Genomic DNA, 13,954 nt, shown 5'->3' with positions numbered 1-13,954 from the left:
CTCAAGGAGCTCAGAAACAGGGAGTTGAGTAGTCATGGATCTGCCAAGAGATAAATCCTACTCTGCTTTAGGTACTTAGTATTTACTCTTCTTTACTGAACTGTTAAGTATGTGTGTGTGCGTGTGTGTTGGATCTTTAATCACCTTGTTGTAAACTCCTCAAAAGCTATTTTTTTCTCAAAGATTTTATCATGAAATTTTTTGAATATACATAAATGTTGAAAAAACAGTGCGTTGATCACGCATAAACCCACTGCCTAGATTCAACGATTGTTAACATTTTGCCATGTTTGGTTTTAAAGACTATATTTTTATTTCTTCAGATCTAGAGGTTGAATATTGTGTTCCATAAGAGTAAGAGTTCTGAAACTAACCTCTTTGAATTCAAACCCTGGCTTTGCCGTCTAGCTTTGTGTCCTTAGACAAGTTACTACCCTTCTCTGTGCCTCAGTTCTCTCATCCGTAAAATGGGGATTATAACAGTGCCCAGCTCATGGGGATGTTGTGAATGATAAATGCATTTATATGTGAAAGTACTTGAAACAGTGTCTTTCGAGATGTAAACATTCAATAAGGATTAGCTTATTAAAAGAGCAATAAGGATTAGCTCTTTTAATAATTACTTCCTACAGCTCTTGGTAAATAGTGGGTATCGTTCTTATAAGTGAGTCTGTGGTGGTTCTTATGCATGTGAATCATGGGGGATCTTGCCCTCCTTTGATCCATTCCCCAAGTTATTCTTCTTTTAAGGCATGTGCATTTGCGTCTGTTGGGAATGTGCCTATCTTCCTCACAAATTTAGGCAACTTTGTGCAAGGATCTTTGTTCTGTTTCCACTGTAACTGCCAGAGCTGTAAGCAACACTTGACACATAACTTGGTACCTAGTAAGTATTCAGTAAATAGCTTGCTGAATGAGTAGTGTCTAATGTACAGCTATTTGTTCATGCATTCATTCACTTACTCATTTAGCAAATATGCATTGAGCATGTTGTTGGTGCTAGGCACATTACTGTGTGCTGAGGCCTCAATGGTGACTGAGACAAAGTCCCTTTCATCGAGAAACTTTAAACTTAGTTTAAAATCTTGGTAATATTTCATTTTGAATTCATCTTTGGTTTTGTATATGTCTCGTCTTGCCAGCTAGACTGTAAAAACCTTGAGACCAGAGACTATGGTTTCTACTTTTCTTTTGTTGAACATGGGAGTCATGATAAGATTACACATATTAAGCCGACTTTAGAATCAGGCAAAAATGGAAAGAAATTAAAACTGTTCCATTGTGTCGACAATAAATATTTTACTTTACCTATCTTTATCTCAATATCCTTATTTATCAAGTAGGAATACTATTCACCTGGCTTTTGTAAGATTTGAATGAAATAATTCACAGCACATACTATGTGCTAGTGAATATGTTATCTATTTTCTGCTCTCCCTTTGTTTCCAGGGATGTGATGAGTTTAGGATAGATGTGCAAGAGGCTGACTTGTTCCTTTTGTAATTTTCTGTCACTCAGTGTCTGATCTACCAGAGCACTTATATAAGAATTTTTATGAATTGAATTGTATCCTCCCAAAATTCTTATGTTGAAATCCCAGCTCCCAGTACCTCAGATTGTGACCTTATTTGGAGATAGGGTGTTCATAAAGATATTCAGGTTAAAATGAGGTTATTAGGGTGGGCCCTAATCTCATATGACTACAGTTCTTACATAAAGAGGAAATTTGGAAATAGACAAGCACCCAGAGAGAATTCCACAGGAAGACTGGAGTTATGCTGCCATAACTCCAGTTATGCCAACTCCAGGAATGCCAAACATTGCCATCAAACCACCAGAAGCTAGGGGAGAGACATAGAATAGATTCTTCCTCACAGTCTTTGGAAGAAACCAACCCTGCCAAAACCTTGATCTTGGACTTCTAGCCTCCAGAATTGTGAGACAATAAATTTCTGTTGTTTAAGTCATCCACAGGAATGAGAAAAAAAAAAAAAAAACTGAGAAGGTGTATGAGTTTACATATATATAAAATTGTTGAAAACAAAAGCAGATGTGAAGCTAGGAAATTTTTTCCCAGTATAAAAATCCCTCCTTGGTCAGACAGAACACCAAAGGAAAAAGAAAGGATCCCTTCAAAGTCTCTGTAAGTCTGTTTTGCTCTAGAAAGCATGAGTTCTGTTGTGTTTGTTTGTATTTGGGGTGGGAGGTTAATTATGTGTCTTTATTCTGGTACTATGGAAGGACTTGTCTGGCTGTCAGAAGATGACACAAGACCAAGTTGAAGTGATAAAAATTTAATATCAAGTCTGTCCCTCCCTCTTTTTTCTTTTACCCAAGATGACTATTCCAAATCCAAACTAGACATTGGGTTGTGATGAGAACACATGAGATATGGATTTAGGTTAAGTTTATCTCTGCCCAGGAATGGCCATTTAAGAGCTATATGACCTTGGACAACTTACTTAAAATTTCTAAGCTTCAGTTTTCAATGCTACAAAATGGGAGTAAAAATAATAATCATTTGTTCATCCATTGATGCATCTATTCACTAAGTATTGAACACATACCATATATAGTTACACATCTAAGCACTGTGGATATAGCATTGGACAAGATAGAAAGGTGCCTGCCTTCTCAGACCTTACATTTTAATGACAGAGACAGACAACAAATAAGTAAACACATAAATATAACTTAGAGAGTGATATATACTGTGAAGAAAATAAGAGTAAGAGCATAGAACATCACTGGAGGACAGAGACCTAAATGATGAGAAGTTGATGCAGAAATATAGGGGAAGAATGTTCCATGCAGAGAAATTGGAAAATGAAAGTCCCTGATGCTGGAATTAACTTGGTATGTTCAAAGAATAGCAAGAAGCTCAGCGTGGGTGGAACATAGTGATCAAGAGGAAATATGGCAAGTGCTAAGGTAGGAGAGAGAGGCAATGTCCAAATCACTCAGGCCATGGTAAGGGATTTGGATTTTATTCTGAGTGCATCAGGAAGCCATAGAATGATTTCATTTATGTGTGTATGTATGTATGTATGTATATATTTAAGATCTCTCTGCTACTGTGTGGGCAAGTGTGGAAGCATGACTACCGGTTAGGAGGCAACTCTAGTATCCAGTATCCAGCTGAGTGATGGGCATGGCATATACTTGGGTTCTAGAAGTGAAGATCATGTGTGATTATAGGTGAGATATGTTTGAAGATTGATTAAGAAGATTAATCTATCAATTGAGTAGGAAAATAGAGGAATAGGAATCACATCTCAAGTTTTGGACTGAGCAACTTGTTTGGGACGAATTGTGTCTCTACAAAATTCATATGTTGAAGTCCCTACCCCAGAATCTCAGAATGTGACCATATTTGGAGCTAAGGTCTTTAAAGATGTGATTAAAATAAAATGAGGTGTTTAGGGCGGACTCTAATCCCATATCCATATAAGAAGAGGAAATTTGGGCACACATAAGATATTAGACACATGCAAGCTCAGAGAGATAAGCAGGTGAAGATGCAGCGAGAAGGTGGTTATCTGCAAGCTAAGAAAATAAGCCTCAGAAGGAACTAAATCTGCTGACACCTTGATCTCAAATTTCTGGCCTCTAGAACAGTGAGAAAATAAATTTCTGTTTCTTAAGCCAGTCAGTCTGTGATATTTTGTTATGGCATCCCTATCAAACTAATAAAGCAACCAAGAAGGTAGTGTATGATTTATTAAAGGAAAACTTGGGACAAAAGCAGATTTGTTTGTGGTGGGCAGTGGAAATGGTGGTAGAGGCTGGAGATCAAAAGTTCTCTTATGACCTTATTCAGACCAAGATGCCTATTAGACATCCAATTAGAGACTCCTAGGAGGCAACTGAAAATATAATTGTGGTGCTTAGGAGCACTCAGCATATAGATGGTATTTGCCGTTATGGGCACAGGATGAGATCACTAAGGAGGCCAGTGGAGAGAGAAGAGGCCTGAGGATTGTGCCCTGCGGTACTTCAAGGTAGACTCTGCAGAAGAGACTGAGAAGATGTCAACAGCGAGGTAGGAGGTAAGACTAGGACAGAGTGGTGCTCTGGAAACCAAGTGAAGGAAGTGTTTAAAAAGAGAGGGAAAAACCAACTGTGTCAAATGATGTGGAGATTTTGAGTAAGGTGAGGTGAAGATTAGTTGCTGAAGTTGGCAAGATGGAAGCCATTAACAATTTTGAAAAGAGTAGTTTCAGTGGCTTGGTGGGGAAGTTTCTAATCAAAATGTGTTAAAGGGAGAATGAGAGTAAGAAATTGGAATCACACATAGCAAACTCTTTTGAGGAGTTGTATTTTAAAGGGAAGCAAAGAAATAGGCAAGTGGGTAAATGGAAATGTGGGGTAAGTGGGGGCTTTTTTGGGAGTGGATTGTGTTATGGTATGCTTAAATGCTGTTGGGAATAGTCTAGTAGATGAGGGGATAAAGATTCAGGTGGGAAAAAACAGAATTGTAAGAATAAAAATCTTTAACAGGTGAGAAGTAAAAGAATCCAGTTCAGGGAATTGGCTTCAGATAGGAACAGGGATGTGTATCCACTTTAATTGGAGGCAAGTCAAGACATACAGGTACAGATATAGACAGAGTGGTAGATTTGAGGCTAGAGAGATGAAGAAGTCCACAGCTGCTTCTGTTTTCTTAGTTTAATAAGAAACATGACCATCATCTGAGAAGAGAGGAAAGGAAGAATTAACATGTTTGGAAGATATAAAATATTCATCCCAAAGAGTGAGCAAGCAGATCTGTTCAGGACATAAATTAGAGCTGTTAAGCAGGGGTGGGTAGCCAGCAGACATTTCTGATCATAAGTTTAAAATGAGACTACTCAGCACACTTGTGAGTTTTTCACCAGCCATGTTCAAGTGTAGTGACAGAGTAGGGGAGAACTGGGATTTCACAGGACCATGGTTTTGCGATGTGAGTATGACAAGAGAAGGAGGAGAAAGTGAGATGAATGAGCAAGCAAAGGTGTCAGTATAATAATGGACCATGGTATCTAAGGCAGGTAAGGAAGGTTGTGGAGACATGAAGAGCAGCACAGGAACATAACAATGCTGTTGTGAGGTCAACAGATTGGATTTCCCAGTGGGACCAAGGAGAAGGGAAAGCAGAGCACTAAAGAGTGAGCGAGAGATTACAAAGTGGTAACCAGAGAGTGGGATGTTTGAAATAAATCCTGTTAAGGTGAAGCAATGGTTGGTGAAGACAAGATCCAGGAAATGACCCTGGGAACCACACCCTAGGAATAGGCATCATAGGCAGAGTAGAGGGTCAGATTCCTTGGTTGACGATGCCATGACACTGGGAAGTCAGTGAGCTGCATGCAGATGTTGAAGTCACCAAGAAAAGCCATCTAAAACTGGGTTCCCAATCTCACCCCCCAAGATGTGCTCCTCTTGCAGCCTTCTCTATCTCAGTTAATGGTGTCTCTGTTCTTCTACTTATCCCTTGTCCCAAACCTTGGAGCACAAATTATCATTTTGCTCACACTCCACATTTAATGGCTCAGCAAATCCTGGTGGAGTACCTTAAAAATATACACAGAATACAACTACTATCACCTGAATTATCTGTCTCCCAAATTATTGCATTAACTTGCCAACTGGTCTGTCATCTATTCTATTCTGAATATAGTGGCTGGAGTAAACTTTTACAAACATAAGCCTGATCATGTTGGTCTTCTGCTCAAAATCCAACAGAGGCTTCACATCCCACCTAACTTAACTTCCAAATCCTTACCACAGCCTACAGATTGCATTCTTCCTTCACCTCTCTGACTTCACCTTCTATATCCCTTTTGCTCACTCTGCTCAAGCCACACTGGCTTATCACTGTTTCTTGAGCATGCTAGGCATATTCCAGACTTAAGTATTTTGTATTTGTGGTTGATTCCTCCTGGAACTCTCTTTCTCCATACCTATGCATAACCTTCTCTGCCACCTGTCACCTTGCTCAACTGTAACCTTCTCATTGCAGCCTTCCTTCAATATCCTGTTAAAAATTAAAACAATTTTACCTGCCATCCCCTCAATGACCTTCCTAGCCCCTTTTCAGCTTTACTTTTCTCAATATTTCCAATATACATGAAAAATAGAAGTATTATACAATAGAAGAACATAAAATATATATGAAAAGTAAAAGTGTATATATATATTAGAATAATATAGAATATATACATATATATGAGGTATGGAGAAAAATATAGTGTGTATATACATGTGTATGTACATATATATGTATGTATATATAGATAGATATGTATGTACATACGTTGTATGTACATACTTTATCTCCTCAATAGAATGCATGCTCAATGAGGGTTGGGATTTTTTTTTCTTTTGTCCATTGCTGTATCCCTAGTAGCTAGAACTGTGCCTGACACAAAATAGGTCCTCTATAAATATCTGTTGAGTAAAATACTTATGGTGAAAGGAATAATGGTAGAGGAACAGGGATGCAGGCACTAACATCAACGAAAGAGGAGCAGTAATTGGGAGGGCGTTAGGTGAGAGCAACAGTGGCTGTGTTGCAGAAAGTGGGATCATTTGATGGAGTGCACTTTAAGACTAGCTGGAGTTTCTGCAGGACAAGTGAAGAGAAATGGTCTGAGAAGAGCAACGGGAGCAAACAGAGTTTTCTACCTCCTTTTTTGATCCTATAGTAGGAGTTAAAGGAAGATGGTGACTGAAACACAGAGAAGAGGTTGAGGATATGGGGAGGGATTTGGTTGGTGGGTGGCAGACAGGTCCAGAGGGCAAAGAGCTAGTGAGAAGGCAAAATTGAATAGCCACTTTGGAAAACGCTTTGTTGGTTTCTTATATAGTAAAATCTACTCTAATTATGCAACCCAACAATTCCACTCCTAGGTACTTACTCAAGAGAAATGAAAACATATGTCCATACAAATATTTGTCTAGCTTTATTCATACTAGCTTTATTCATAATAACTAAAAACTGGATGCAACCCAACTGTCCATTAACTGGTGGATGGAGAAAAAAATTATGGTATATTTATTCAATGGGATAATACTCAGCAATGAAAAGGAAAATATTAGTGATATTAGCAACAATATGGATAAATCTCAAAACATTATACCAAGCAGAAGAAGCTAGACACAAAAGACTACACATTCATGATTCTGTTTATGTTAAACTACAAAAGCAAAAATATAGTGACAGAAAACAGGTCACTGGTTTCTAGGTCACTGGTTGCTAGGAGCTGCGGGTAGAGCAGGGGATTGACTGCAAAGAGACGTGAGGTTTCTTTCTAGAGCAATGGAAGTGTTCTCAATCATGAGGGTAGTGGTAGTTACATGACTGTATTTATTTGTCAAAATTCATCTAATTTTAAACTTATTGATGTATTTTATTGTATTTAAATTGTACCTAAAACTAAAATAATTAACGAATTTATATTTTGGCTTATTGTGTGTTTCCTCCACTAAAATCTAGTACGTATGGTTCTTCAGGGCAATGTTTAGGACCAGTATGCTTGGCACATAATAGATTATAAATATTTATTGGAACAATATATGTTTCATGCTTCTGACAGTAGCTTTGAACTCAAATATTTCTATGATTCTAATATTCTATGAATCTAATATTCACCATTTACTACCTGAACCAACTTGGAAAATATACTTAATGTCTCTAAGCCTTGGTGTTCTCATCTATAATGTTTGGACTAAAAATAAAATTCTTACACAGAGTTATTATGAAAATGAAATCATACACTGGAGTAATATGATTATAGCACTATCTGGCATGTGCTGAGTACACAGTAAGACAAACAAATTTGTTATCATTTTATATGACTTTGTTTTATCTCAATTGCCTATGACTGTTAATTATTATTTTAACCATACATTTCTTAAGATGAGAGACTTTGTATTTATTTTGGCATTCTTCTTATTGCCTAAAGAGTCCTAGCACACAATAAGTGCTCACCAAATGTTTGTTGAATATTACCCGATTCTTTAAGAGTTCAAGGAGCACCTTTCCTCATGCTTGGGGATATGTATACGTGCTATCACCCTTTCATAGGAATGTTACCTGTCTCCTTCATACACGCGCACACCTATGCACACACATACAAATGACATTTGTACTCATTGTTGAGGTTTAAGCAAGACTTTCACAGTAAAAAATGCCCTTGACTTCCGAGAAGAGATCAGATTACTTTGCTATGGGTTTTCATAGTTCTCTATACTTTTCCTTCACAGCACTCATCAAAGTTTGAGTGATACATTTGTACGTTTATTTGGGTTGTGTAAGCTCCATGAAGGCTGGGTCCCCAGCTGGGTCCATTGTATCTCTAGCACCTAACAGTCCTTTAACATTTCTTGACAGGAAGAAGGAAGTGAGAAGTGAGGAAGGCAGTATGCTGGGGTTGTCAGGGAGGGAAAGGTTTCTTTTTTTGGAAGTGAGTGGTTTATTTTATTTTATTTTGTTTATTTAATTCTAATTTATTTTATGTTTAAGTACCAGGCGTGGGCTGAATTCCAGGTGGTTCAACAGTAACCACCAGGTGGGATAAGAATGTAGGTCAGCTTATCCAATAAAGGAAAGATAAATCAAAGACATTTCCACAGAATCATCAGCTTCTAAGTCACATGAGCCAGCTATCTTAGCAATGGTTGTGCTTGAGAGTGAGTGCTTGGCAAGGATCTGTGGAGCGTGTTTTCCCAACTCTGTTGTTCTCTTGCTCAGGAATTTCCAATTGCTCCTCTTTATGCACAGGTTGCAGCTCAAGTTCCTTAGACTGCTGTTTAAAGCCTTTTTTGGTGTAGCCCAAATGCATTTTTTCTGTTTTTCTTCATGATATTCTCCTTCCCTCTTTCCAAAGAGGACCTCGTTCCATTCCTTTACTATACAAGCTTAGGCTGCATCTCTTTTTCATATGGCAGATTCTTGAGCTTCAACAACACTTTTTGAAATGCACAGTGTGATTTTCACATAACTGTAAGATTCTGTCTCATTGTTTACGGAGCTCACCTCAAAATACAGTTTAGAGTCTACTAAGATGTCTGATACATAGTCGGAACTAAAAAATGTTGGTTGAAATAAATGTACATGCACACATCTTGATTATCTCTTATGGGGCACATGGAGTCACAAGAATTTTGGCACATTTCTTTCATTTTATCTTTAGTGAATAATATTCATGACTATGTGATGGACAATGTGGAAGGTCTTAAAGGGACAATGGTGAGGAAAATATAGTCATTTTTTTTAAAGAACTTTCAGTCCGGTTGAGGAGATGACCTAATAAACAGCAGTTTACAACACAGCATGAACAGTCCTACACCAAGGGAAGCTCAGTGTCTTGAGGTGACACTTGAGAGGACAAATGGAGGGTCAAGGAAGGCTTCCCAGAGAGATGAAGGCACTGCGTCTTTCCTGATCCTGTTGGCCTTTCTTGAAGGTAACTCCTTTATTCTAGTGGAAAATATCCGCAAAACTTTTCCAGAGGGTGCAGAGAATAAACATTAGCAAAGCATTAGCATGTACCAAGCCCTGTGCATGGGCTTTCTTCATCACCATAACAGCTCTTTGAGGTAGAGGATATTATTATGTTCATTTTACCCATAGAGCAAAATAGAGCTAAGAGAGATTAACTAACTTCACTGAGGACACACAGCTGGTGAGTGTGGGCCCCATTCTGTCTGGTTCCCAATCTGGTGTTCTTTCCTATTAAAGACAAACTGAAACAAACACCCCCAAATTCCTGCTTAGGGTAACACAAACACTACAAAAATTGGCCTCCAACAATCATTCTTTTTTTTTTAACCCAGTAGTGTAAAGGTGGTGATGATATGAGTAATAGCACAACTTCCTAATCAGGACACCTGCTTTCAATCTTCATGGGGAGCCTCACACTAACCCCATTCCTGCAGCCCATTTTACAGATGAGGAAGAGCTCAGAAATGCTAGGCAGCTTTTGCAAGGTAACAAACCACCTGGGAGTAGAGCTGGGTGTAAATGGAGGCCTTTGATCCCTGGTTTAATGGTCATTCCTTTAAGTGACAGGGCCTCTGAAGTTCAGCAATTGATATTCTTATTACTCTTTATCACTATTTTCCCATTTGTACAACAGAGCTGTATTTTAATTGTGTGGTGAGTGAAGACAGATTAACACAACTAAACATTGATCTTTTCTTCATTTGGCTTGCTGGGAACATTATCTGGAATGATGCTTGTTCAATTAACACAATTTTTGGAAGCCTTGAAGAGTAGGTGTGGATAAAATGTAAGGGCTGTTTTTTTGTTCTCTTTTTTTCATAAAACTGAATCAGTATACAGCAACTGACTAATAACCTTAAGAATGAAAATGTCAGGTCTATCACATAAATATTAGCCGGCAGACCTCAATTTGTTTTGGATAAGGATCAATGGTCATGCATAAGCCAGAAGAAAGACACCTCTGACACCAAAATTCCCCTCTAAATATCAAGATGTATGTAAACAAGACATTTGGAAACACAGGCAGTCTAATTAATAATCCATTATATAAGTGACATTTGCTTATTTTAATTACTGGGAACTTCAATTAGGTCTCTTCCATAGTAAAGAACACAAACCTGTTTCTCAGGTAATGGTTTGTGGTTGATGTTCTTAGAAATCCTGTACCTGGTGATGACTCAGGGCTCAGGTATAAGCAGCAAGGGAGGAGAACAGAGCCTGGCACCATGCCCACGAACAGAGGAGGGGCGGGTGTTGTCTCAGCAAGCTCTAGTGCTAAAATGAAATCCTGAAATCCAAACTCCATCCTCCTCTGCTTAAAACCTTTCACTCTTCTGCTTTCAGAGAAGTGTTCAGACTTATTGTTATTAGTCACCAAGTCATTAATGAGAGGAGTTTTCTTACCTCTTCAGACATATCTGTTGCCGCTCCTCCCATCTGCCTCCTTACAATTTGGCTCTTTGTGTGAAATTCCCTGGGTTCTCAGGAAAGTTCGTGCTCTCACTTGCCTTCAGCCTTTTGCCCATGCTGATTCTGCTGAAGTTCTCTTCTTCCTTCCTTGCCTACTCGCTATTTAGGGCTGGCTCCAGTATTACCTGCCTGGGAAACCTTCTCTAACCTCTTACTCCCATTTCTGCCACACCCAATGGTCACTCCAGTGCTGCGTCAGTGACCTCTCCTCCAAGCAGTCAAAGCACCTAGTGTTTACTACTGTCATCTGTACCCGGAGCAACAACTCCACCTTGGGAAAACAACTCTCTTTCCTAGCTTGGACAGATGGATTCTTACACAGCCCTTCTGTGTCTAGAGGTAATAGGAAGATAATCTACCAAAGAAGTGACTTGGATCAAAGAGTAAAAGAAAAACAACATTAAAATAATTTCAAGTCTTCTACTGGTCTATTAGCAGTTAAGGGGGGTGGTCAATGGGAACAAATGGTTCTGCACTTAGTCTTGTTTCTCATAAATCACTAAGGACCCAGGACATAGTCTGAAGGCAAGTGGCCATTGCTGTCTGTAATATTGGAAGATGCTGTAACTAATATGGGCGATAACAACTGTGCAGATATCATTGCTGTTAGGAAAATGTCCCCCTCACTTAAGATAGATTTAGACCACATTGTGTTTGAGAATTGATGCTTATCCATGAAAAATTTATGTGTTTATTTATTTTCTTGATCTAATATCTTTCATTTGATGATTAAGAAGAATGAGGGGGCATTTCTGCACCTTACTCAGTAGAAGAGAATTTGAAGAGGTGCACCATTATGATAAATGTTGAGGGCCAGAGCTCATCTTGAAATATCTTGCAGAAACTTTGGACTGAAAAATTCAGACTTTGGAAAATGTACTGCTGCGAAACGGTTATGTGTCCTAGAGTGCCTGGGGCTAGAGCAAAGGGGTCAGGCACTGGCAGAGCATAGATTCTATGTCCAGACCAACCCTTGTGGGTAAGAGTTAGAGATCAGCACTGAACGCTTGAAGAAGGTGGTATTCTGAACTGTCAATTGGTGAGTGGTCTGAGAAATGTGAACGGTTCAACTTTTCTTAGAATTTTCGTTTGTATTACGAGAGTATTCATCCATTTATAGAGCCGCTGTGTTTGGCAGGTACTAGGTGCTAGAGATACAGAGTATATAGGCAGGAAGATACTTTTCCTAACAAGGTTTAGAAACTTGGTGGGGCAAGACACAGTAAATACAAAAGCAAAGAAACGTACACGATGCATTCAGGTCATGGTAATAGCTATGCAAAACGTAAAAGTGGGTATTTTGTTAGAGAGCACCTCAAGGGATACAGGATAAATTGGATAGTTGGGGAAGAGGGGACATTTGAGCTGAGACATGATATGAAGCCACCAGCCAAGTGCAGACCTGGAGGCAGTGGATTCCCGACAGAATAAAATAGCAAATACATAGACCCCAAAGTGGAAACAAGCTAAGCATCTTCAAGGCACAGAAAGGGCTTGTGGTTTGGATCTAGAGAGTAAGGGAGAGAGGAGTCAGAGAGAGATTGGAAGAGGTCAGCAGGAGCCAGATCTTGAAGACCATGGTGAAGATTCTGGATTTTAAGCGTGAGAGAAATATTGGAAAGTTCATACAATACAGCACGTAATCTAATTTATATTTTTTAAAGTTGTTGTGCTTGTTGAGGGAGAAGAAATTTTGGAGGTAGAAGGACAAAGAGTAGGATCTGAAAAATCAGTTAGGAGCCTATTACATCAGCCAAATAACAAATAATTGTGAGTTGCTAGGATTAGGGCCTTCTCGTTGGCAGGGAGAAGTTGTTGGTTTGGGGATGTTTTGGAGGTAGACATGGCAGGATTTGCTACTTTTAGTATATAGTTTTATATTCTTAATTCCCATGCATGCCACCCTTCAGTGACATTAGATACTTGAGTATAGCTTTATGCAGTGGTACTGTAGAGAATGTAGGGTTGGGGCAAAACCCGACCTGATCTTCATTCACCCCCTTCCCAGGTCCATCAACAGTGCAGTAACAGGGTCCCAGACGGCCAGGCACTTAGAGTTTGAGATATGGCTAGCCACAGAGTGAGAGCTGAGGAGAAAATATCAAGTGTGGAAGCAGTTGCCAAGGGTACCCCTCCAAGGAAGACATGAGACAAACCACTTCTTCCCAGATATTGTAGAAGGTGACACTTTAGAGGTTGGATGGGCAGAAGGATGGGATGGAAGAGAAACTATGCACAGCACACTTACCTCTGAGTTGTCATTGTTTATTTGTCAAGTCTTTCACTAAAATATGTTCACTGTGAAGGCTGGAGCTGAGTAGTATTTATTTTTATATCCTAATATGTGGCACCGTATCTGGCACCTAATGCCCAACAAATGCTCGGCAAATGAATAAATAGTGGAATTATTTATTGAAAAGGTATCGGTTTGAAGATTTAGGCTTTTTCTGACTATTTAAACAAGTGTGGCAGGGACACAATTTGGAATCAGGCATCCTGTCTTTTTTCCACTTTTATGTCTTAGTAATCATATTGCTGCTCCATATTTATCACTATGAAATAGCTGAACCTTCTCCAACAGAGGCCTCTTTTTGCCTGTGGCCTTGCATGATGCAATTTGTATCAGCCAGAGGGAAGGCATATACATTGGCACAAAATGTGAGTATGCCTATTAACATTTCTCCCAGAGAATGTGGTGAGCCTTAGGAATCAGCTTAGAGGTTCAGCTGGGGCCCCTGGTCAGCACATTCTTTGAGCTCGTGGAAAAAGGCAAGCACAGAATATTTACAGCCAGGGAGAAATGGCCTCATAAAAATGCATACGGATGTGTGCACAGAACGATGACTTGGATGAAAAAAGCAGTGTTTACATACTGTTACACTAAAAATATTCACACCTCATCAAATTGTCAGTCTTGTTTGCTGGCAACAATGGGATTTTTCCCTCTGTAAGGCAGTAATAGCTCTCAGTAGAGCACTGAGCATTATGTCTCATTAA

The sequence above is a fragment of the Ceratotherium simum genome, chromosome 8 (genome assembly GCF_057802395.1).
Source record: "Ceratotherium simum simum isolate JZ-2026a chromosome 8, ASM5780239v1, whole genome shotgun sequence".
Classification (NCBI taxonomy): domain Eukaryota; kingdom Metazoa; phylum Chordata; class Mammalia; order Perissodactyla; family Rhinocerotidae; genus Ceratotherium; species Ceratotherium simum.
Note: the sequence above shows the minus strand (reverse complement) of the source record.